The 22,902-nt window shown below is 39.2% G+C and overlaps 1 protein-coding gene across 3 annotated transcripts in view; it reads right to left on the reverse strand.

The window, feature by feature from the left end:
• The window catches only part of znf462 (zinc finger protein 462), a 71,508-nt gene extending 54,151 nt beyond the window's left edge, over positions 1-17,357 (reverse strand). For 2 of the 3 annotated variants that reach the window (XM_010892831.3, XM_010892829.3), the window contains exon 1: positions 17,233-17,357. The gene's annotated coding sequence lies outside the window, so the exon portion shown is untranslated. Of the gene's footprint in view, positions 1-16,222; positions 16,727-17,232 lie in introns of those variants that run through there. The other variant, XM_010892830.4, reaches the window with a different exon arrangement.
• Positions 17,358-22,902: the final 5,545 nt, after the last annotated feature.

A 22,902-nucleotide genomic window follows, 5' to 3' on the forward strand; every position in this document is an offset into this window, starting at 1 on the left:
AAGTAGTGAAGTATTTTTCTGGTAAGTGTAGAGATCCTGATGCAATCCACGATGCCTCTTAGCAGGGCACTCTACCATGCTTATTTTCCAAGATCTTGGACAATCTGAAAATATAATGTAAGCAACCCAATTGCATCAGATTTCTTTCTTGTCCAATAGCAGAAAATACTGAGATAGAAGTTCCATGTATTTTGCCTAATTTTGACAGCCAACCCCTAAGATATTCTTTAAGACCCATGGAGTCATTTTTCACAAAAGGACATTAAACACCTCAGTCCCAGCCTGGAATAAGCATTATTAGCATCGTTCAAATTCATGAATTGAAAGTATGCAGTATGTCCCAACCCACAAAAGCTGCATTGTAATCGGAAGCAAACTGACTCCACATCAGGGTAAGCGTAATTTCACAAATATTCATCTGGGTCAAACTATCCCTTTAAACAAATGACAGAAATACTTCGGAAACAGCTATCAGACAAGTTTTTGATGGACTAACTTTAGCTCTCGGAATACGATGTTCAAGCATGCAAATTTGTAAATCGCAGGCAGACACCACAGATCTTGTGACAAAAATAGTCTTTAAGAGCTACCAACTGGCAGCTGAATTAGTTTAGCCCATGCAATCTCGGTAATTGGTGCTAAATAAGGATTTAGTTTATTTTTCAATTTGGACAAGAGCAGTCTAAATGTTTTTTTTTTTGTACTTTTCCCGGACGAACGGACAAGTGTTAATGTCAAGCCCTGGCAGAGGCATTTCAACAATTATTATATTGGCTGGTTCGATTGAAGCCATGTCAAGATGGCTGTTCCCTATCGGTCCAGTTTTTGCAGTGGTACAGGTTGTTTTCTGGATCAAAAAGGGGCTTAGATGGTGGGCGTAGCTAGGCACACAACAATAAGCGACGTTGAGCCCCTCACTCCACAAAATGTAATACTTATTGAGAGTTAACCTCAACCCTCCCTATCATACTAATATTTTTAAATATTTTTTTTAGAATTCTCCAAGGATATTTTTGTTATTTTAAAGCTAATTTCCTGAAATTCTTTGTCCCATGAAGCTGAGAACATTCAGCATTTTAAATGTAGCTATAATCATACACGTTTATTGTGGCAACAAAATTGAGAATAGTCCTTCCGCAAAATTACATGCCATACTGTTTTGGATATTTTACAGATATCCATGTCCTATGAAATTATTTACATTCATGTTATTTAAACACTCTTATCCACATGAACCTGATGGATAAGTTACCTCCAGCATAGGCCTGAAATACGCTCAAAACAATGTCATGAGTCAATTGAAAGTGAAAACTATGAACATATGGACTGGATTAATCAGATGATACATTACAAAATCCTGGTCGAAAATTCTGTGTTCAAACTCCTGCTAGCTGTCCCTCAACCTGCTCCTCTTCGAGCACCTCTGTCATAGCTTCAGTCACTGGCATACTAGCAGGGCCAGATCATGGACTGGGCAAATGGGGCCTGGGCCTCAGACCATTAGGGGCCTCAAGCTACAAGGCACACCAAGGCCCCTAATGGTCAGAGCCACCTGGGACAATCTACTGTGATTCCAAAATGCAGATAGATAGACTGATTTCAATGTGGACCCTTCAGCCCATCACGTAATACCAGGGTTCAACCCATACCAGGGCCCTTCTACAACCCATACCATGACACTTCCACAACCCATACCACGGTCACCTCCACTCTTACCAGTACTCCTCCACAAACTGACTAAGGCCCTTCCTCCACATCCCAAACCAGGGTCCATCTGTAACCTAAACAGGGGCCCCTTGGTCACGCCACAACCAATACCAGGGCCTCTAACTACCAGCTCCTAGATATTTGATCTACACTGAACAAAAGTATGAACGCAACAATTTATGTTCAGCTCATGATAAATGGGGGCAAAAACAAGTGTTGCTTTCATAATTTTGTTCAGTGTATTTAGTATTATTTATTTAATATTGTACATTATATACAGTATATTTATATTAGACATTTCCATGAATGTGAGCTAATAATAATAATTAATTATATACGTGAATTATTATTTTTGGTGTTTAGAGCTATTTTGTAGGTTTGTAGTTGTATGATATGATTGTTCTCAGACTCAATTGTCACATTTGAAGGATGGGAGGGGAAAGCAAATACAGGAGCAACTGAGGGGGTTTTAATGCAACTTAAAACAAAACCAAGCCCCATGCGCTGAAAAATACAAAACTGATAAGCTAAATAACAAATGCCAAAAACCCCAGACAGACAGGAATGTAACATAACAATGACTGGGAGAGATCCACAAAGACTGGGAGAAATAGGGTTACTAAATACACAGACTAACAAGGAGAACAGAAACAGGTGAGGGCTAAACACAGGTGAATGGAATGAACTGATTAACTCAAATGTGAACAGGAAAGACTAAACAAGTACATGACCAACCCAAGGAGAAACAGAAAACATGAACCAGAATGATCCCGTTCGGCTGGGATTGTCACAGTAAGTTGCTCTGGATGATACAAAGCATTTATAAATTTACAATAATAATCATTGTAAATAAAAAAAACATTATTTTACTTTATATTAATTTGATAAAAAAGCACATTATATATTTAGGCTATGTCAATGCTTAACCAAGATTATTATGAGTTGAAATAATCAGCAATACCAGGAAAACTGTGCAGAACTTATATTGGAAGAAATATATTTGTCATACCAATGCAAGCATTCTGATAAGTAAATGTCCCAGTAATTTCAAAAAAGTTCCATAATCAACCTAAAAATCTAAGAGGACATGGAGCAGTTTTACAGTTTTTACACGTTCGTGTGTGCGAATGTTGTGTAAGTTCAGGGGTTGGGGGGACCTCCAAAGACACTTGTGCCCAGGGGCCTCATAGAATGTAGATCCGTCCTTGCTCATTAGTTTACGATTCCTTTTCCAAAAGTAAAAATGTTTAAACATTTAAATGAATGATATATCATTACTTTTGTTAGTGAAATTTTGCAAACAAAGCTTCCATTCATGGCCTCTTAGAGAGGTAAAGAATTATGTTATTTTGCCTTTTTTTCCATGGTTTCACAGGCCAAATATAAACCCATTATTTAGCTACCTGTTTAATTGTTCACAAGACTAAAATGCACACGCCAGCATTACCATAGCTAACTTTTAAACATATAGACAACCTAGTAGTGTCTCCAGTTTGGGCAATTTTTCTCACTAATATCTCACAATATCTTTATTGTTTCACTGGCAATACAGAAATGATTATTGTACAACAGTACCGTAGTACCGTATTATAAGTACTGAGTGGATTTCAATTTATTTTGGGTATTTTCTTATTGGCCGAAAAAAAAACATTTAGCAGAAAAATCCCTGGTTTTAGTCTTTAGAACATGCTTTGTGATTGTATTACATTAATAAAAGGACTTGATAAATCGTTGCAGTTCCACTTTAAAGCTCAATGAGTGATGACATATAACAAATGAGCCATGGTACTCATATTAGTATATAACGAGGAATGAAGATAAGAAGACAGGACCCTTCACAAGTTTTGAAGCTACGCTCCTGAACAAACACACACACACACAGGCTCAAATGTAGCCTGTAATTAGGGCACTATAAACGCCAAGGCTTTTTTGATAACAGAAGATATGGTTTTAGACCTGCATTTTTGTAGAAATGTATCATATATACAGATGGAAGTAATAGTATTTCTACACTGCATCTAGATCACTTTGGTAAGCAGTGGTCAGTGCCAAAAGCGCAAGCCTTCCTTTGTTTCTCACAAATATCGTAAAAATGGCTATTCACCAGAATATTAAATATCTTTCCTCATCCTTTAGAGCCACAGACTTAAAGTGAAGACTTTAAAAAAGTCCACTTACTGACTGCTCTAAAAAACCTTGGTCGATGAAGAGCCTAATGACAAACAATCAACCAGTCAACTAAATTGGGTCACCCGTACCCCCCACCAAGCTACATAAGAAGCTGTCAACCATCTGAGCAGAGCAAAACCTCCTACACCAATTATCACCTTAGGTAGCATGGGTCTGTGCAGAATCTGTCACAGACCATGTACCTAAAAAGAATCTCCAAAAAATTTCCATTGGAGTTATTTTGGTTCAAATTAAAACTGTGGCCCTCGTTATGCACCCAACAGTTACACAAAAAATTGCAAGAATTCAAGGTAAAACTGATAATTCAGATAATATATACACATAATAAAGTTGGTATTAAGGGGTTGAACTTGCCAAAATGCTCTCTTGATGACTACATTATATAAAAAAGTCAAATCAAAGTATGTTTGAATAGCCTGGTGTCCCAGAATTGAGTTGGACTGTTTGGTTAGGACAATGGAGGCTGTCACAACCAAACACTGGAACAGGGCTGATATTTTACCCTTTTTGACATTCCTTTCCAGTGGGCCAGATGTTTCCATGGTGGTAATAGAATGCTATTCTTTATGTATGGCACAACTCAGTTGCAACAACCTGTAAAATAATGTCAAAACCCAGCTGGGTGGCGCTGAGGTGTTCTTTGGTAGACCACCACACTCTAACTTTGAGTCTTGAAAGTGCCACAAGCTGACAAAAAGCTGGAAACCCTGTGCAAATTGCCCAGCATCACTTGGGAACAGAAAGACATCCCTTACACAAGTCACGACAAAAGTGAAAAAAAAGAAAGAATGGCTTGATGGAGGTACCGTACCTAGGAGAAAGGTTTAGTGTGTTTTCTACTCTCCCGATTCTGTTGGGAGTCTTAGACTGGGCAATTAGACAGGGTTGGAAATACAAGTGTATATTACAACATTTTGGAAAATGGGAAGCTGAACAAAGATATACACTGTATACATATAAATCAAAAGTAAAAACCATAGAGTTGATTAGGCCTATACATCCAAAACCATCTTTCCCTCTCAAAAACAAAGGCTCAACCATCAACATTAGTGATCTGATTAACTCCCTGGGGACAATCATCTCCCGCAACCATAAGTAGGAGGAAACACATCACAGCTGTGACCGAGAAAGCCTATTTGAGGATCTGCAATCTGCACTGTCGGAAAAAACGAAAACTCTTTTGGACAGTAATAGGTCAGGTTTGTGAGTAAATCGTAGAGTCCTGACATCCTTCATCACTCTTTGGTTTGAGTCCAAGTGCGTTCTCTGGTCTGCTAAGCGAGTCATTGGCTGTCACCTGCCATCCACTAGAGAACCTGAACAACTTTAGAAGGAATCACGCAGAAAAGATAATCCCTGAAGCTGATCCACACCAGACGCCCCACTTCTTGGACACTCTGGCAAACGGTTTTGGGTCAGTCATGACCAGAACAACCCATCACTAGGGGTGTAACGATACACAAAAGTCATGGTTCGGCACATACTGCAGATTTTAAGTCACGGTTCGGTACGATTTCGTCACAGTGGAAAGATTACATGCAAAACATAACATCTCTTATGAAGTTTTCCCAAATGGGAGACCTGAAGGATATAGGAAGGTCCTCAAGATCTGGGTTGTCTTTTGCGTTTGCCATATTTATTTATGAGCTTGCATAACATATGCTAGGCTACATCAGCTGTTAATTTACGGCTCTAAAATCTGTCTTCAGGGGGAAACTCGGACTTTAGTATTTTAGTTCCGCACAAAGTAATGTCGTTAAAACTAGTCTATATCCATTTGGATCACAGTGCATACTGACCAAATGTCCTGTACCGAACAGTACAGTATGGATACCTGTACCGTTACACCCCTAATAAATACAGTAAATTACATATCCTCACTATCAATCAGATAATATGCCATGTTTTATTTTTTTACTGAATACATTTTTAATATTAATATGTTTAGCTTGTGTCTGTTTTCTTTATGTATACTGTATATCTGGCAGAGACTATTAACTAAATACAATTTCAAGTAAGTGTAAATGTGGATTTAAAATCAGATTTAGTGCACTACTTTTGAGAACTTATAGAGCCTTTTGGGAGGTACTCCCTAACATTTTCTTCCTTATCTTTGGGAGACACTGTCAAGTTAAATCAGACAACCATTCTGCAAAGGTGAGTTTCTGATTAATTTCTGTTATCTACATAGACACCATGTAAACACATTTAAAATGATATATCCACATTTAAAATGCGTATTTTCTCATGCCTACAATTTAGCCCTACAGAGCATAAATATAAATGACCAGGGGCGATCTTCTGGGCCCATCCAATGAGTAAACTAGAGAAGAAAGAGGAATTCAGTAGATAAGAATTTCCTGAAATTGTTTGATCATGTGACTCTGCTCATTTGCAGAAGTGTATGAAAAGGGATTACGCATGGATTCCACCCGGGTGATTGAAGAGGCACCCTTGTCCCCATATATTCACTGGTCAAGTACTGCATTTAATATGGGATGGGCTGTTATTTCAGATGTAGACCTAGGCCCATATTCACAATCCATCATATAACAGCTGGTCACCGATCCTTTTTTTTTTCAGATCATAATCCCAAATCAGTAGCCCTATTCTGAAATGCTTAAACAGACCCTAGTATCATGAAGCCATCTGAAGTTACATCAGCCAGACATGGGCTAGTCATCATTGCCCCGTGAATCTCTGCACATTAGTGCAGCTACCAGGCATGGTGAACTGGGACATCAATTCATGCAGGTGAGAAGCATAAGAGGTCTCAAAAACATAATGATGATCTATAAAAGCCACTTAAGTGAAACGTCTCCTAAAAGGTGAAATATCTCTTAAAACTTTTCCTCCTAATCGTAAGTGGGGATAATGAGTCATTCATTCCACCATGGACGGTGAAAAAAATAATTTTATTCTCCAACATATTAAACAGTTCCGTAAACATTTTATAAATGCTTATTTTTTATATTTGGCCATGTTGATTGGATCTCTCGAAATGAACTGATTGTAATGTACAATAATCTTCTCCAATCTCCAACATGAATACTACAGAAATTGGCTTTGATTTGAGATTAAATGTGTTCCAGGAAGCATATGGCAGATAGAGCTGAACTAGGTCAACCATTAACCAACAAATATGAAGCTTCTCAGACAGAAGACCCAACACTCAACTGAAGGCCTGATTATACCAGGGTTGGAGTCAATTTCAAATATCAAAATGAAGTTAGTGTTGAAGAAAGTTCAATTTAATTCCAAGCAATTCATCCAAAATGTAAAACATGAAAGTCTCTTAGAATATCCGATCAAATGTTTATAACACTTAATAATGTAAAGAATACACATAAAGCTGTCACGGTTATGACATTTTATTTGGCGATTAATTGTCACACAAATAATTGCGATGAACAATTTAATTGTCTATATTGTATTTTTTATGCCACTGTTATAGTGTAAGCCTAATAATATTATAAAAATACACTTGGTGGATCTGGAAATGATCCTTCAGATTTGTGGTGTTTGCACTTTCAAGCACCACCTCCAAATTATTGGGCTCAAATATGGTTGGAAATGACAAAATTCAACTTATAATATTAATAAAATAAATGTACACACGCTTGAGTGTTTTTTTCTTTTGTCAATCAGAGTTAATGCAACAGATAAAGGACTGAAACACATTTGTCTATTAAATAATAATGTTGCAAAATGACATTACTGTGCATTGCAAAGCAATTGTTAACTAGGTTTAAAAAGACTGAAATTAGGAGAACAAGTTTTAGAAAATTATCGGCGCCTGTAACTTTCCGCAGAGCTGTCAAATGCTCTTCTGCTCCCCATTAGACATCCTAACTGTTGGAAACTGACATAATTTGAGACATTTCTAACGTTTGCCTAAACCCCTTATTCAGACTGGAAACATGATTTTGGATATTGTATCAAGAAATATTTAAAAGATTGTTGTCTATAAAATAATTGCGATCTGGCTCAAATAATCCCGATTAGGCAATTATGTAATTGCGACAGCCCTGAATACACATATTATTCCAAGTATTTAGTTGATTATAAATCAAATACACTGGGTGTACAAAATTCCAGGCACGCCCTGGCACGGCAAGCCTGTCGTTATCCGACACTTTCTCTCCCTCGTTAGGACACTTATTTTGTTGTTCATCGCCCTCACCTGTTCCCCTTATCACTGTTCCTATTTAAGTTACTCCTTTCACAGTGTATCTTGTCAGTCTATGTTTGGCATATGACTTTTGTTTCGGTTGTTCTGTTCTGTCCTGTCTAGTTGTCTAGTGTTTCTTTTGTTATTATTCAAGTTCTGCTATTAAATTTCCTCCGTTATCCCTGTGCTTGTGTCTCATCAACCGTTACAATAATGGAAACACCACATAGAAAGGACTGTTAATTTAAAGTTACTAAATTACAATCACAAACGCAGCTGCATTAAAGTAAGTTGACTGTCAATTACCAATACAAATGTATCGATAGACAGTCACTTAACAGGATAGTTGCTGAACGCCCTTAAAATACAGCCTCAGATATAAACACAGAATTGAATCATCACCTATGTGACCCAGTCTCAACAAAAACTGTATGTCGTAAGCTTCACAAAGCTGGAATTTATGGCTGGGCTTCCATTTGGAAACCACTTGTATACAATGCCAACACACAAATACACATAACTTGGAATAATGAGCACAAAACCTCATCCCCTGAACAATGGAAAAATTGTATATGGTCTGATGAGTAATCTTTTACCCTATTTCCAAATACAGGATTTAAGTTTGGAGAAAGCCAACAATGTCTGTTGCCAACCATAAAACCTGGTGGGGGATTTGTAATGGTATGGGCGGCCATCTCGTGGGAGTCATTGGGTCTGATGATTGCTCTGCATGGTGGTATAACAGCCAAAGAATATGAGGCCATTTTACAGGAACAGGTGCAGCCTATAGTGCAAATACTTTTCCCTCATAATTTTCCAATACTTCAGGATGATAATGCCCCCATACACACTGCTAAGTCTGGCTTTATGGACACCAGGATGATGTCAAACACCTTCCAATACGTCCGCTTATAACCAGATCTGAACATTACTGAACCTTAATGGGAGGTTCTGGAGCGCAGAGAGCGAAGTAGATGTCCATCTCCTTCACCACTCAAAGAACTGGATGCTTTTCTTCTTTAAGAATGGAGCAATATGACATTACAGAGTTCCGGACTAGTATAATAATATTCCAAGAAGGATTGGAGCTGTTCTGAATGGTGGCCCTACTCCTTATTAGGTCCTTGATATTAATATATTGTTAGGTGTTTCCTTTAATTTTCAACCCCTGTATGTTTTCTTAATGTTTGTTGGGTCTTTTCTCAAGCTTTTGAAAACATGAATTAAATTACTAATTATTATAGGTAAATCAAAAGATGAATGTAGCATATTTCTGTAAATAATATAAATATTTAGCAATATATGGTTTCAACCATAATGGCCTTCGTAACTCTTCATGATGTTTAAAACAAATGATACTACGATTTTAAAATAAACAGGCCATTGGAATATCAATTAATTTCAATGAATTAATTACTTCCTTTAATTCAAATTCTTCCTATGGTTTGTAGCTAGTTCAATTTCAATAATTTAATTGGAATTAAAGAGACCTAATAAGATATGACCCCAACGCTGTTTTACATAGATACATACTTGTCTGACTTGTCTGACTGGCCTTAGTTTATGAGTCCCATTTGGCACACCCTGGTCAAAAGGAGAGCACTATGTAGGCAATTGGAGATGCATACTATGTTTTGGGAGGCGTGAAATCAGGAGCAACCTCAGAATGATTAATCTACAGTCATTTATTTAATTTGGTTTTGTATTAGCTATAATAATAAGAGAAATACACTCACTTTTAAAATGTATGTTCAGCTTTAGTAATAACGCAGTATAACAAAGAGAGGGCTAGCATTTTGATCTTTGAACCTCAAGGACTTATTCTGCTGATAGTTAAAAAAAAAGACTTAAAAAAAACCATTAGTATAGTTAGTCAGAACTGGATGCTAATCCATGGTGAAACGTGAAATGTGGATTAGCATTTGCTCTAGCAAGAACAGCAGTTACTTTTCCACATTCAGTGTCTGAAAATCCATAGATGCATTTTTTCACCTCAGGTGACAGATGCTTAACTGGTATCACCCAAGCTAGCTACTGCTTTGCTAGCCTTTAATTGTTAATATTGCCACATTCCTTTCTCCTTTTTTGCCAAAACTGCTTGCCTGCCTACTGCCTGCCCTGCCTGAGAACAAAAATATTTTCCCTTTTCCTCTTTCCATCAAAACCACTCCATGTTTCAGAAGGTTGAATCAAAAGAACACCTTATGGCACAGGACAAGCTTGCTCTGAGGGTAGCGTGGCCTTTGTCTCGCATAGAAAGCTTCTATTGTTGCTGTGCTGCTTCTAAAAAAGGGTGGTTGCGACATAGAGCACTCAAGAGCAATGGCCTCTTGCACAAGCAGGAGATAATGGAAACGCAGATCAAGAAGAGTGCTCCTCCATAGCTGTGCTGTCATGTCATCTAGCGCTACCTCAGTATTTCATCATGGAAGAATACCTTGCAGGCTAGGTACATACTCACAGAAAGACCATGTGCTGGTCAGTAACAGTTCCAAACCAAGGCAAATTTTTTACACATACGTTTCTCTATGAATCTGAACGAAAGCCATTATGACTTCACCAGCTGACAGTGTGACCTTCAAACTGCAAATAGCAAAACATAGCTCAGTAAATCCTTAAAACCAATGTAGGTTTGGGTTGAAGACAGCAAGGCTAGATAAGAGCCTCAGTTCTCTGGCTCCTTCCTGCCACGCATGGCTGGGGTTCAGTGTCTCATCAGACTATTGCTCAACCACTTTTAAGCAGAGTCACCTCACTTGGCTGGCTGTTCCCTCTGGCTTGACAGAATTATCTTCTGCACCACAGAGACCAGCAGAGCAGTGTACAGAGCTAGCAAGAGAGAGACAGAGAAAGGACTCCATTTCACAAAGCTTCCACACTCTGCAAAGCAGAGGAACAGAGAACAGGGAAGTATCAGTGGCTCAGTGGCATTGGACGGTCATCCACCATTTTGTGATCCTCAAGGTCTGCATGGGCAACCCAGTCCCCCTCCCTATCCTGCTGTCTGCCTTCACCCTGCAATCTTGTTACACAGATGGAGACTGTTCAGCTAAGAGCGCAGATTTGGGCCAGTTTGTTTCGTGTTTTCTGCCGTTGCTGCCATGGATAGGAGAAGCGAAATTTTCTCTGGTCGATGTTTACATGATCACCACAAAGTCTTCCGTTTCTTCAGAAGGCAGACAGATATCATGAGGGTCATAGTGTACACTACTTTCAAATATGGAACAATCTTTGAGACCTCAAGATGTCCCAATGTAAAATTATAACTAGTTAAAAGGCATTTCGTTCAACGTAAACCGTAAGGCCTGGCAATGCATTGTTGGCATAGTGTCAGAATTTCCTCATCATATTAGCCAAATAAAAAGGGTTGCACTACATTTGAAAAAAAACATCTGATACTCCAACTGTCTCAAGAAACAATCATTCTACAATCATTCAGACCATCCACTATGAAACAACAGCAATATCTGACTCACACATCTAAAACCATTTCCATTAATCACCCTTCTCAAATTATGTGGAACTTCCATTATCTCCCAACTGACAGCTGTTCACCACAATAATGCCATATAAAAAAATCATTATTATTTCATAAGAAGTCAAAAATCCAGACATCTCCATCAAAAGGAAAAGGCCTCAAGGTCAAAGGTCCACACCAAGAGGTTTGCGTAAAAAAGGACAAGCATGGCAAATGGAAACACTTACTGTGTGTGCCTATTAACAGATGAGAGAGGTGGCCAACAGTACAACTCAGTCTGGTTGAGGTAAAACTCAAGCATAAGTTATGGCTCTCCTTTTTTTCCACAACAAATGGCTTAAATTACAGAAAAAAAACCTAGGAGTGCATCTTTAAAGAAACAAAAAACCAAAGACGGATGTCCAAGGACAGTCATGGAGAGCAACCAGGAAGTGTTTTTCCACAAAGACAATTACTTCAGGAAAGAAACTTTGCTTGTGTCTGGAATTGCACCCTATTCCCTATGTAATGCACTACTTTTGACCAGGATCCATAGGTCTCTGGTCAAATGTAGTGCACTATGTTAGGAATAGGGTGACATTTGGGAGATAGCCAATTGCTTCAGGAAATCATGATACATTCATCGTTCCACAATGCAACCATGCAACCATGCAACCAGCCCATAACACATCTCAGTTTAGCACCATTTTGCTATGTTTAAAAATCAATTTGAATCTAGCAATTAAAATAGTTTTGGGGCACATAGATCATTTCTTCCTTGAGGGACCACAAATCTATTACAAAGATATAACTATTCACTAATGACAGAAAACCAAATAGGTGTAAAAAGGTTGTGAATCAGTTATAACAAGATTAGCCCACTACAAGATTAGGCTACTACACGATTACATCATCTCACTCTCTCAATGCTCTGGGGTTTGCTCACAATGTCAAAGCATTCAATAAGAACAAGGTTCTTCTATCTTGCTTCAGTGATGGTCATCATCAGATATATTTTCAAGCATTTAGTCTATTTTTAGACACTGTAGGTCAAAGGTCTATAAATGTGTCCTGTTTTTCTTCTCATCCATTACTATATTCTGCTAGAGACACATTTTAGTACAAGTAATATAAAAACATTCCTTTTTATGAGGCACAGGCAACATTTCTCATAATGACGTATTCTTTGGACATTTGCCAATATGTTCAGTATTACAGCCTTCTTGTGTGTAACTCTGACATAGCAGATACTAAAGTTACAGCGTGTGGGTGAGGTTACAGGCTGGTCAGGAGGTCTTGGTGTGGGACACAGATCTCACTGGTAGAAACTGGAAAGCCTGACAGAAATATTGACTTTTGAAATAGTTTTGAAACTCTTTTTGTCTCCCTTTAGGTGAGCCAAACCACCCTCTTGAAGAGAAGCAAGTTGTGAGGGAGACCGATTAATATTAACTTACCAGTGAGCCCTCCTTTCCAACTCCTTCAATATTTAATCGACGTTGGACAGCTTCATTGCTTTGTTGGCTGAAGCCAGTGAATCCCCTCTACAAGACCACTCCTGTTCCCTCTCAAAGAGGGCCTTGTCCCCTGCCACCAGACTGTCTTAGGAACAGGCGTCTCCAAAGAATTCAGAATTTTTCCACCACAGGCAGCTCAGAAGTAGCTCAGAGTTAGCTGAAAGAGTTTGTAATACTGTGTCTTGTTTGTAAAGTTTATGAAGGATTATGGATGAGACTAACCAGACTAGCTAACATATGGGCTAAAGCATGTAGCTAGCCTATCACCCTGATTAAATATGGTAACTTGTTAGATGACTTGGCGACAACACACACATTGGATCTTCTTCCATTTGGGTCAAAATAGGCCTAGATGTCCACAGGGAGTAGCATGGATGTGCCAGGATTGGCCTTGGACTTTGTATCTTGTTTCTGTGCCTCATCATTTAAAAAAATAAGTGTAAGTCAGTGCAGCCCTCACATTCTGTATTGCCAAATACAGTTAAGAAATGTCCCACAAGGATACTGTTGTCAGAAGTTTCTACAGCTTCTTTCAGAAGCTGGCATAACAAGGGAAACCTCCTCTTATGTATTTTGTAATACAAAGTAAATGCTAGAAAACTGTTAAATACTTTGATTTCAATATTTCTTCCTCAGTTAGCATGAGGAGACAGAAGCACTAATGTGAAACATGGCAACAGTAGCTGAATGTCCCTATTACAAGAAAAACACGTCGTAATCTATTTCTTCTACAGTGATCTGTGTTCTGCCATCTACATATTAAATGAACAGCAGCTACAGCTGTTATATGAGCCCATTTGAATAAAAATGTATGTTAATCAGAAAGCGGGTAGCTGAGTTTTGTATCAAAACACACTCAATGTCCAATATTGGCTCACACGAGCCTTTCTGAAATAGTGCCATGTTGACTGCTGTATAAAAGTGTGTTCAGCGTTGCAGTGGGCTACATCTCATGAGCCAATGCATCATGTCAAGAAAGCATTCACTGGACCATTTCAATCGGCTTTTGTGTGTCTCTCTCCAGTCCCTGCCACTGCCCCAGGTAGCTACAGTATTGAGTGCATCACACCACCACTCGTCTGTGCTCCTTTTCCTACATCCGTCGATTCCAAACCATCACCAAACTGAGAGGTCACATTCATTCTGTTGTCTAGTTCCTTCCCTTTAAAAAAAAAAAGAAGAATTGTTGATGTAATCCTGAAATACCTAACCTAAAAATCCTGTTACGCAATCTTGAAAATGATCTAAACTGTCTCTTTTTACGTCCCTCTTTCTGTTGAGTTACCATAGTCATGAAAACTCTACGAAATGTTCACAATCCTCTTTCAACTTAATGAGGAAAAAACATCAATATGAACATCAATATTTGTGGAAACTAAGTCACCTTGCTCAATTTGGAGTGACTTTGTGGCTTTATCCTTATTCTTCCTACAGCATTCCATACATAGTTTAACATAAACATTTTGTTATTAGTAATGAGTACAATGAGGAACTGAATACTGTGTATCACACAGAAGCTCCTGCACACAGTCTATCATTATTTATGTTGAAGAAAAACCACTGTATATTGTCCACTCAAATAATGGCCTACCGTATGACATCTACAGAGCCCAAACACAACCTGTGGAGATATTGAACAAACCACCAGTAGTGTAAGTAGCCTAATAGCACTGTAGAGTGATTCTAAAAATATACTTGAGGTTCACTTCACAAAGATGTTTACCACTTAGTCATTACATTGTGAACCAGGAAATATAATTTACAGGAAAGTATCATACATAGACCTTTTTTTTCTATTCTGATCGAATTCTTGTGGAAATCCAAGAAGAATCTAGCAGCGGAAATACTAAGGAAACATGTTGTTTGTGGACTGAAATGACAAGGTAATTGGTACAGTGCTGCATTGTCAATGTGATCATAGTATAACAAAGGTAACATATGTGATCACAATATCTTTCAGGGAGGAAGTGACCATGCATTGCACAAAATGCATCTATAAATATTATATAGAAACTCCAGTATGAAGTCTAGCAAGATATCTAGCAAGAAAATATTTCCCCAGCAAATCACCAAAACCTGCTCTGAAGCTACCTGAGAAAAACATTTCTCAACCACAAGCCTACATATTTTCAGTCAAAACATCCAGCTAGCTTCTCCTTGACAACCTGTTTACCTTGACATGACAGACTGAGACTAGCGCCACCATTTTGATTGCCTCCTAGCCTACAGTTGTCGCAGAGTGTGTCTAGCTCAGTCTCCTTGTCAGCAAGATTTCACTGTGGCCAGTACGAGGGAGTCTGCAGGAGCGCAAGAGCAAGCAAGCAGGCACAAAACACACCTTCCTTTCTCCTCACCGTGACAAGGAGGGCCATTCCTTCAGTGATAAGCTACGTTATACATCACAGTTAAACTGAAGTTGAAGTGAAGTACACTTAGTGTTAACATTGGAAATAAGTACAAAACAATTATAAATTAACAAACTACTTATAGCCCTGGTATAACTACATATTCAAGCACTAAATCTCATAATATGCATAACATATTTGCAATCCACTCAAAATATAAAAATAATGTGTAATATAACCTTTAAATAATTAATTTTACCTTTTGGAGAGCCGTGTTAATTGAATGTATTGTAGACAACATTTTAAAATAACCGTACCCTGCATGGTGAGATGGTTGATGTGTAGCAAACTGGTTCAGAAAGTTGTTTGCTTTACTCTCAACAACTTTCTTGAGGTAGCCCAATGTCATGCCAGAGCTCCTCTCCTCTCTTCTTTGTGTGTGTGTGTGTGTGTTTGTGTGTGTGCGGGCATATACGAGTGTTTGGGGAACACCACTTTGTAAAACGTTAACAACCTGCAGCTACAACCATGACATTATTCAGAATTAAAATTCTCATCTCATTCTTGTGTGACTGACTGTCCTCTCATCACATTGTATGCTCCAAGCCATATCCCTGGTCTACCACTGGGACCCCAATAATAACACTGCTATAACACCACCACTTCTTCCTTGCATTAATGGCAATAACATAACAGGTGGAATGGGAAACAAATGTAATAAACTGAAAATACTGAAAAATACAATAAAAGTCACCTTGACCAGTTTTAAGACCATTAACTAGAAATAAAGCTAACTATACTTAGAAGTATCCATAAAGAGTTTCAAACTACTCACTATAACAGTCCTGGCTGCTGTAGAGGAGAAGAAAGTCAACCATTGTTCTTCCGTAAGAGCTCCTGCCTTACTCCAGGCTCTCCTTTGAGACTCATCTGCCTTCCTCCATTTTATGGTGAAGCCCCACAATGACATACCTGACTTCAGAGCCCTGTCTGACAACATACCATACGCATCCAAAACAGCTCTGCTAACACCACCAGAACGAGAGCCAGGCTGATCAGACTCGTGGAATAAAAGTCTAAACTGAAAATAAAAACGTGGTATTTCATCCATGAAGCTGCCTGGTAGCTAGATGGATCCAATCATATGGAGAACCAAATGAAATCCCCAGCCGATTAGTTTTTAATTGAGGGACCAAGCCATCGGGAGCATAACACACTGAACATGGCTTTTTGTGAGTGTCTGGACGTGTACCAGCGGCTATGCCAGCCAGACTGTAGCTAATGGAGGCTGGGCTCTCACACGGCTCTGGCTGACTGAGCTGGGAGAGGAGGTAGAGCAATCCGTGCAATGGCTTCTCCTTGAAGCAATCGCACACCACAGCCGGGGGACCGACGCTAAATCCCCTGACCAGACATGCCAAAATAAAACTCCCGACCTAGTGCTGAAACACGCAGCTTAGAACCTTGGCTCTTATTTCCTCCTTGTCCAGTTTGACAACAAAACGCGAAACGAAAGATATATAGCTACACGAATGGAGGGCTTGTAGAATATTATGAGTAGGTAGAAGAACCTAGTTGACTTTGAATAGCCTACCATGGGTGACAGCGCCAGCTTGAGCGTTCGTTCGTTCACCCGTTTATTCTCGCTCGCCCCGGCTAGCTATCTCAAGTCACCACGTCTGGTCCTACACTAAAAAAAGATAAGCTCTTTCCAGGTCACTCACGAGGCGCTCGCTTCTCTATCTCCAAATATATTCCATCTACCAAACAACGACGTGCTCCTGAACCATGAAGCCAAGCGAGTCATGATCTTGAACAAACTGGTAAATTGTGTTATAAACTCACAGGTATGTCTTCTTCTGGTGGAGAAGCGATCTTCTTCCTAAAAGTTGTCCTGTATTTCATGCATGCGGCCGGTCTAATGGATGATCGCCATCTTTCCTGCTTCTCCTTTGCTGCAGCTGCAGATGACCTGAGATCCGCCTGTCTCTGAATAATGAGCAACCACAGAGACAAGGAAGACAATCTGCAAAGCAGGCAACACAAAGAAGTTTTGGAGACTAGCAAGCACCAGAGGGTGCACAAGAGTTTGCGATGAGACGACAGGAGAAGAGCAGGAGCAGAGGGAAGATGGTCAACGTGTGTATCCTCAAAGCAACTCATCCTTCACTGAGTCAAATTAAGCTCCAGTACAGTCAGACTAAATGGACGTTGTTAACAGCTAGAGAGGAATCTACTTCGTGAATATAGAAGCATTATATCCATATACATACGTCATTAGGGTTATCTGTAGTTCACTGACTGAACTTTGGTAATGGTGCTGCGTATGCTGTGTATGACCACATTCATGTTGTGTATGACCACACATATTTAGATTAGACATACAGGCCAAACAAAGAGAAACAGAGACCAGTCAGACAGACAGTACCACAAATATAATGGAATATGTCACATTAAGATAGGATAGACAAAACAATTAGACAGACTGTAAAATATATTCGATATTTATGTACATACATATGTACATATATATATAAAAAAATACATCCATATTTTTGACATGCATATAATTTGCTGTATTTGGATTTATCAGATGCATGATGATAACTGTAACACAGCACAACTCCTGGCTGATCTCAATGCTCCATGATACAGATGCTAACAATGGAGGAAAATATGATAAAAGGAATAGCACATTGTGTCTTACTGTTGATATGTGACGGTGGAGAGAGAGAAATATAAGAAAGTGAAACTTTTATTTCTTAAGTTACAAGATAATCTTCTAATTTATGTCAGAGCCCTCAAAGATTAATATAAATGTGCAAGTCATGGTGCAGCAAGCTGTTCAATATCAAAATAAGAAATAAACACCTAAAATAATTATGTTTCAGGCTAATTGTCTTTATTGTGTTTTCATTACTGTGTAATTAATTCTTCTCCATGTAGTGGCATGTGTAAGTCCTTTTCTTGTTACTATGCATAAAGCATGAACATCAAGTGGTTCTGCTGTTCATTATTTTGTGATGGATAATACAGAGATCGTTTGACAAGGAAGAAATCTAACATTAATCAAGTTTTGTTTGAAAGTTGTTCATGTCATTCATTGAGACTCATTAGATATTTTGTATAAAGAATGGAATTAAATGTTTCCGACTAGAAAAAAATGATATTGCCGTCTCTTATTGTTTTGCACCATTTAATATACTAAAAAAAATCACATGTTACAGTGCCTGACTGGAATGTGTTAAAGGAAATATGTTCTTCTCATATCACTTAAATGACAGGTATGAGCTGATTGCAACCCATGGTTACTTGAGTAAATCTCAAGTTTCCACGGCTCCTAGGGTAAATCTCAATTGTATTTTCCTGATTCCTTTATCCTCTCTTTTCACGTCCTTTGTATAACAAATTAGAGGAGAAAATCAATTAAGATTTTTTCCTTCATGTCTTTAGAATAAAGAAAATACTATTAGAACTCCTTGCGATGTGTTCAGGCTGTGCGCTGTGCTATGAGCACTCCCTAGCCACATTCCGCTGTGTAGTTTGACATAGCAAAATATGGGTGACTGTAAAGTTGCTAGGCAGTCTTTATACATATAATTTTGATCCATTTTGTCACAGAAGTATCTACTGGCTTTTGATTGTGAGGGCATAGGAATGTAATGTGAAGATATTCAATACTGATTAGAAGACAGGGTGTTATACTGTAGACCCCACCCCCTTACTCAGAATAACATTCATTGGTCTATTACAAAAAATATATCAATAGTGAATTTGAGAAATTAGGGTTACGTGCCTTATGAAAAGGTACAATTACAGATTTAAATTTTTGTCATCTCAGGTATTCAAACAAGCAAACTTTTCATTACCGTCTCCAAGCTTTAAACACTACAGGTCTTTTCACCACCCATGAAATCTAAAAGTAGGCCAAAAGTTTCATCCCCCCTGAACAGGCTGAAATTCCAGGCATTTGTATTGCCAAATGCTTCTTTCGCAAAATGGTATTATCATTGTTTCAAAATTTCAGATTACCATTTCAACTTCAAAGTGGGAAGTAGCAGAAAAATGCGAATTGAGTTGAGTATTTAAATGTAAGATAGATCACCCAGACCATTTACCATTGGAAAAAAAGATAAATTCTCATCCAGTTAACATGGTGGCTCTCCATCAGACACCAATGCAATAGCATCTGGGTGAAGTCTGTTTAATGCCTTGACATCCATTGAACTAGAACTAAAAGGGTGGCATGATTAAACTCTTACTTCGAACTCAGACAAAGACTGGTCAAGTATATTTCGTTCGGTATATCATCAATTGAGTCAAATCAAAGTCCTTATCTGCGATATCTGCAAAACCCCTGTTAGTCAGCTTTTATTATTTGTATTGATGGATATAAGCAGGCACACATTTAAAAAGGTGTAGTTATGGTAAACATACAAATGTGTCTGGGTTCCTAAATCCGTTGGAGTCATTGTTGGACTGTTTGTCATTGTGCACAACTCTCTCGCTCAGGGAAAGCAGAGCTAATGTCTATGCCTCAAATTTAGGCTTCACTGAGGGAAGCTTTACCTTGCTATCCCAGAGACAGCCCAATACTTAGTCCAAAAATGAATTTGAGGGATTTATGAAATTATGGTAGACACATTTGTTGTATTTTCTGTTCAAAAAAAAAAATGCTTCACTGTTCCAATAATTATAAACACTGAACTGAACTGTACCTTTATTTATTAACTTTTCTTAATTAATTTTCATTATCTTCATTTCATGTTCTTTCTTAATGTCTCTGCTACAAAACTCCTTAGATGAGACTGCCAGGACCCTCACCTTCGACATTCTCCAAGGTGTTTTGATAAGGAGACCATAAAAGAAAACAGGAACATTATTTATACTTTTTCAGGATTTTTGCACACTGGAATTATTATACCAAACTGTGTAGCTAAATTGGATTTATTACATATTTGTGAATATTGGGGATTGTTATGATATCACCTGAATTTACTTTTATTGGCGGACAAAAGTTAACAAAGTGAATATATTTTTCGTTTGTGTTTTAGAGCCTTGACCGATCAGCCATAACATTATGACCACCTGTCTAATATTGTGTAGGTCCCCCTTTTGCCACCAATAAAGCCCTGACCCGTCGAGGCATGGACTCCACTAGACCTCTGACGGTGTGCTGTGGTATCTGGCACCAAGACGTTAGCAGCAGATCCTTTAAGTCCTGTAAGTTGCGAGGTGGGGTCTTCTATGGATCGGACTTGTTTGTCCAGCACATCCCACAGATGCTTGGTTGCATTGAGATGTGGGGAATTTGGAGGCCAAGTCAAGACCTTGAACTCGTTGTGTTCCTCAAACCATTCCTGAACCATTTTTGCTTTGTGGCAGGGCGCATTATCCTGCTGAAATAGGCCAGTGACATCAGGGAATACCGTTGTCATGAAAGGGTGCACACGGTCTGCAACAATGAATGGCAGGACCCAAGGTTTCCTAGCAGAACATTGCCTAAAACATCACACTGCCTCCACTGGCTTGCCTCCTTCCCACAGTGCATCCTGGAGCCATGAGTTCTCCAGGTAAGCAACGCACACGCACCTGACCATCCTTATGATGTAAAAGAAAACGTGATTCATCAGACCAGGCCACCTTCTTCCATTGCTCTACTGTCTAGTTCTGATGCTCATGTGCCCATTGTAGGCGCTTTCTGCAGTGGACAGGGGTCAGCAAGGGCACCCTGACTGGTCTGCAGCTACGCAGCTCCATACGCAACAAACTGTGATGCACTGTTCTGACACCTTTCTATTAGTACCAGCATTAACCTGTTCAGCAATTTGAGCTATAGTAGCTCGTCTGTTGGATCGGACCACACGGGCCAGCCTTCGCTCCCCACGTGCATCAATGAGCCTTGGCCGCCCATGACACTGTTGTCAGTTCACTGCTTTTCCTTCCTTGAACCACTTTTGATAGGTACTGACCACTGCAGACCGGGAACACCCCACAAGGGCTGCAGTTTTGGAGATGCACTGACCTAGTCATCTAGCCATCACAATTTGTCCCTTGTCAAAGTCGCTCAGATTCTTACGCTTGCCAATTTTTTCTGCTTTTTACACATCAACTTTGAGGAATGAATGTTCACTTGCTGCTTAATATATCCCACCCACTGACGAGATTATCAGTGTTATTTACTTCACCTGTCAGTGGTCATTATGTTATGGCTGATCAGTGAACATACCCTGTTTGAGTAGATTTTACATTCAATTATTTAATAGATTACATGAAACATTGTATTTGATAAAGCCCAGTTTTTACAAAGTGCTTATACAGATGCCCCACCTAAATCCCCAAAGAGCAAGCAACAACAAGTACCTGATGCAGAGTGGCTCATAAAAACCTCCTGGTAGGGTCGAAATCTAACAAACATTAAGAGGAGCCAGACTTTAAGGAGTGGCCAGTTCTCTTTTGCCTATACTGGATGAGGATTGTAAAAGTAACTGGTAGGTTTTTGTATCATGTCAACATTTTTGAATGTTCAGAGGACCAGAGAGTGAATAAATATAAAGTATGTTTTGTCCAGGCTATACAAAGAATTGCAGCATAAAAACTAGGGACTGAGACGAGAGGGGTCTGGAGACACTGTGGCCCTTTTTGAAGGGTTGTGTGTGTGTGTGTGGGGGGGGGGGGGGGTGCCTCAGTAGTTAGGAGGTGTCCTCCTCTGGGTATGGGCATTAGGGCAGTCCTCCCAGCAGAAATGCATAAACCCCAGAATACACGGAATACTTTTTAATGTTGTTAAGGCATATTTTCTTTATTCAACCAGTTTAAATTAAAGGCGGTCCAGGGAAGCAGCAGTCACAGCTTGAAACATGGAATTAGAGATTGAACACCGTTCTCTTGCAGGAAACAGTACATGCATGTGAAGAGAGACAAGGGAAGTTACGGCTAGCCCACTGAATGCACATGATTGGCTATCATGAACTCATTAGAGATTTCACATTGGATTTCTATATTTTTATAGGTTTCTATAGGATTCATTTTGGCCATTTTTACAGGCTTGAACTAATCCAATAAGATTTGTACAGTAAGTCAAGATGGTCATTCCATGGATCATTTAGTAATTTAATATTGAGTTGAAGAACTTAGTAGGTTGAGCGTGTTCATGAAGTGTTCAGACTCCTTCACTTTTTCCACATTTTGTACATTTTGTCACGGCCTGTGCGGTGCCATCGTTGTATTTCTATGTTATGTGTGTTTTAGTTCTAGTTTCCCTGTTTCTATGTTCAGTTTAGTTCTCATTAGTGTATTGCTTTCACCTGTGTCTCGTTTACACAGCCCTGCTCCACGGGCTGCCGCCGCCCCAGTCCCTGCTCCGCAGCCTGCCGCCGCCCCAGTCCCTGCTCCCTGGACTGCTGCTACCCAGAGTTTGTCCCTGGAGGTGGTTACCTCCTCGTCCCCGCCCACCCTTCCCTGTTCACCCTTGTTTCCGGTCTGTGCCTGCCGCGCGGTCATGTGGTCGCCTGT

The sequence above is a fragment of the Esox lucius genome, chromosome 14, assembly GCF_011004845.1.
Source record: "Esox lucius isolate fEsoLuc1 chromosome 14, fEsoLuc1.pri, whole genome shotgun sequence".
NCBI classification, from domain to species: Eukaryota; Metazoa; Chordata; class Actinopteri; order Esociformes; family Esocidae; genus Esox; species Esox lucius.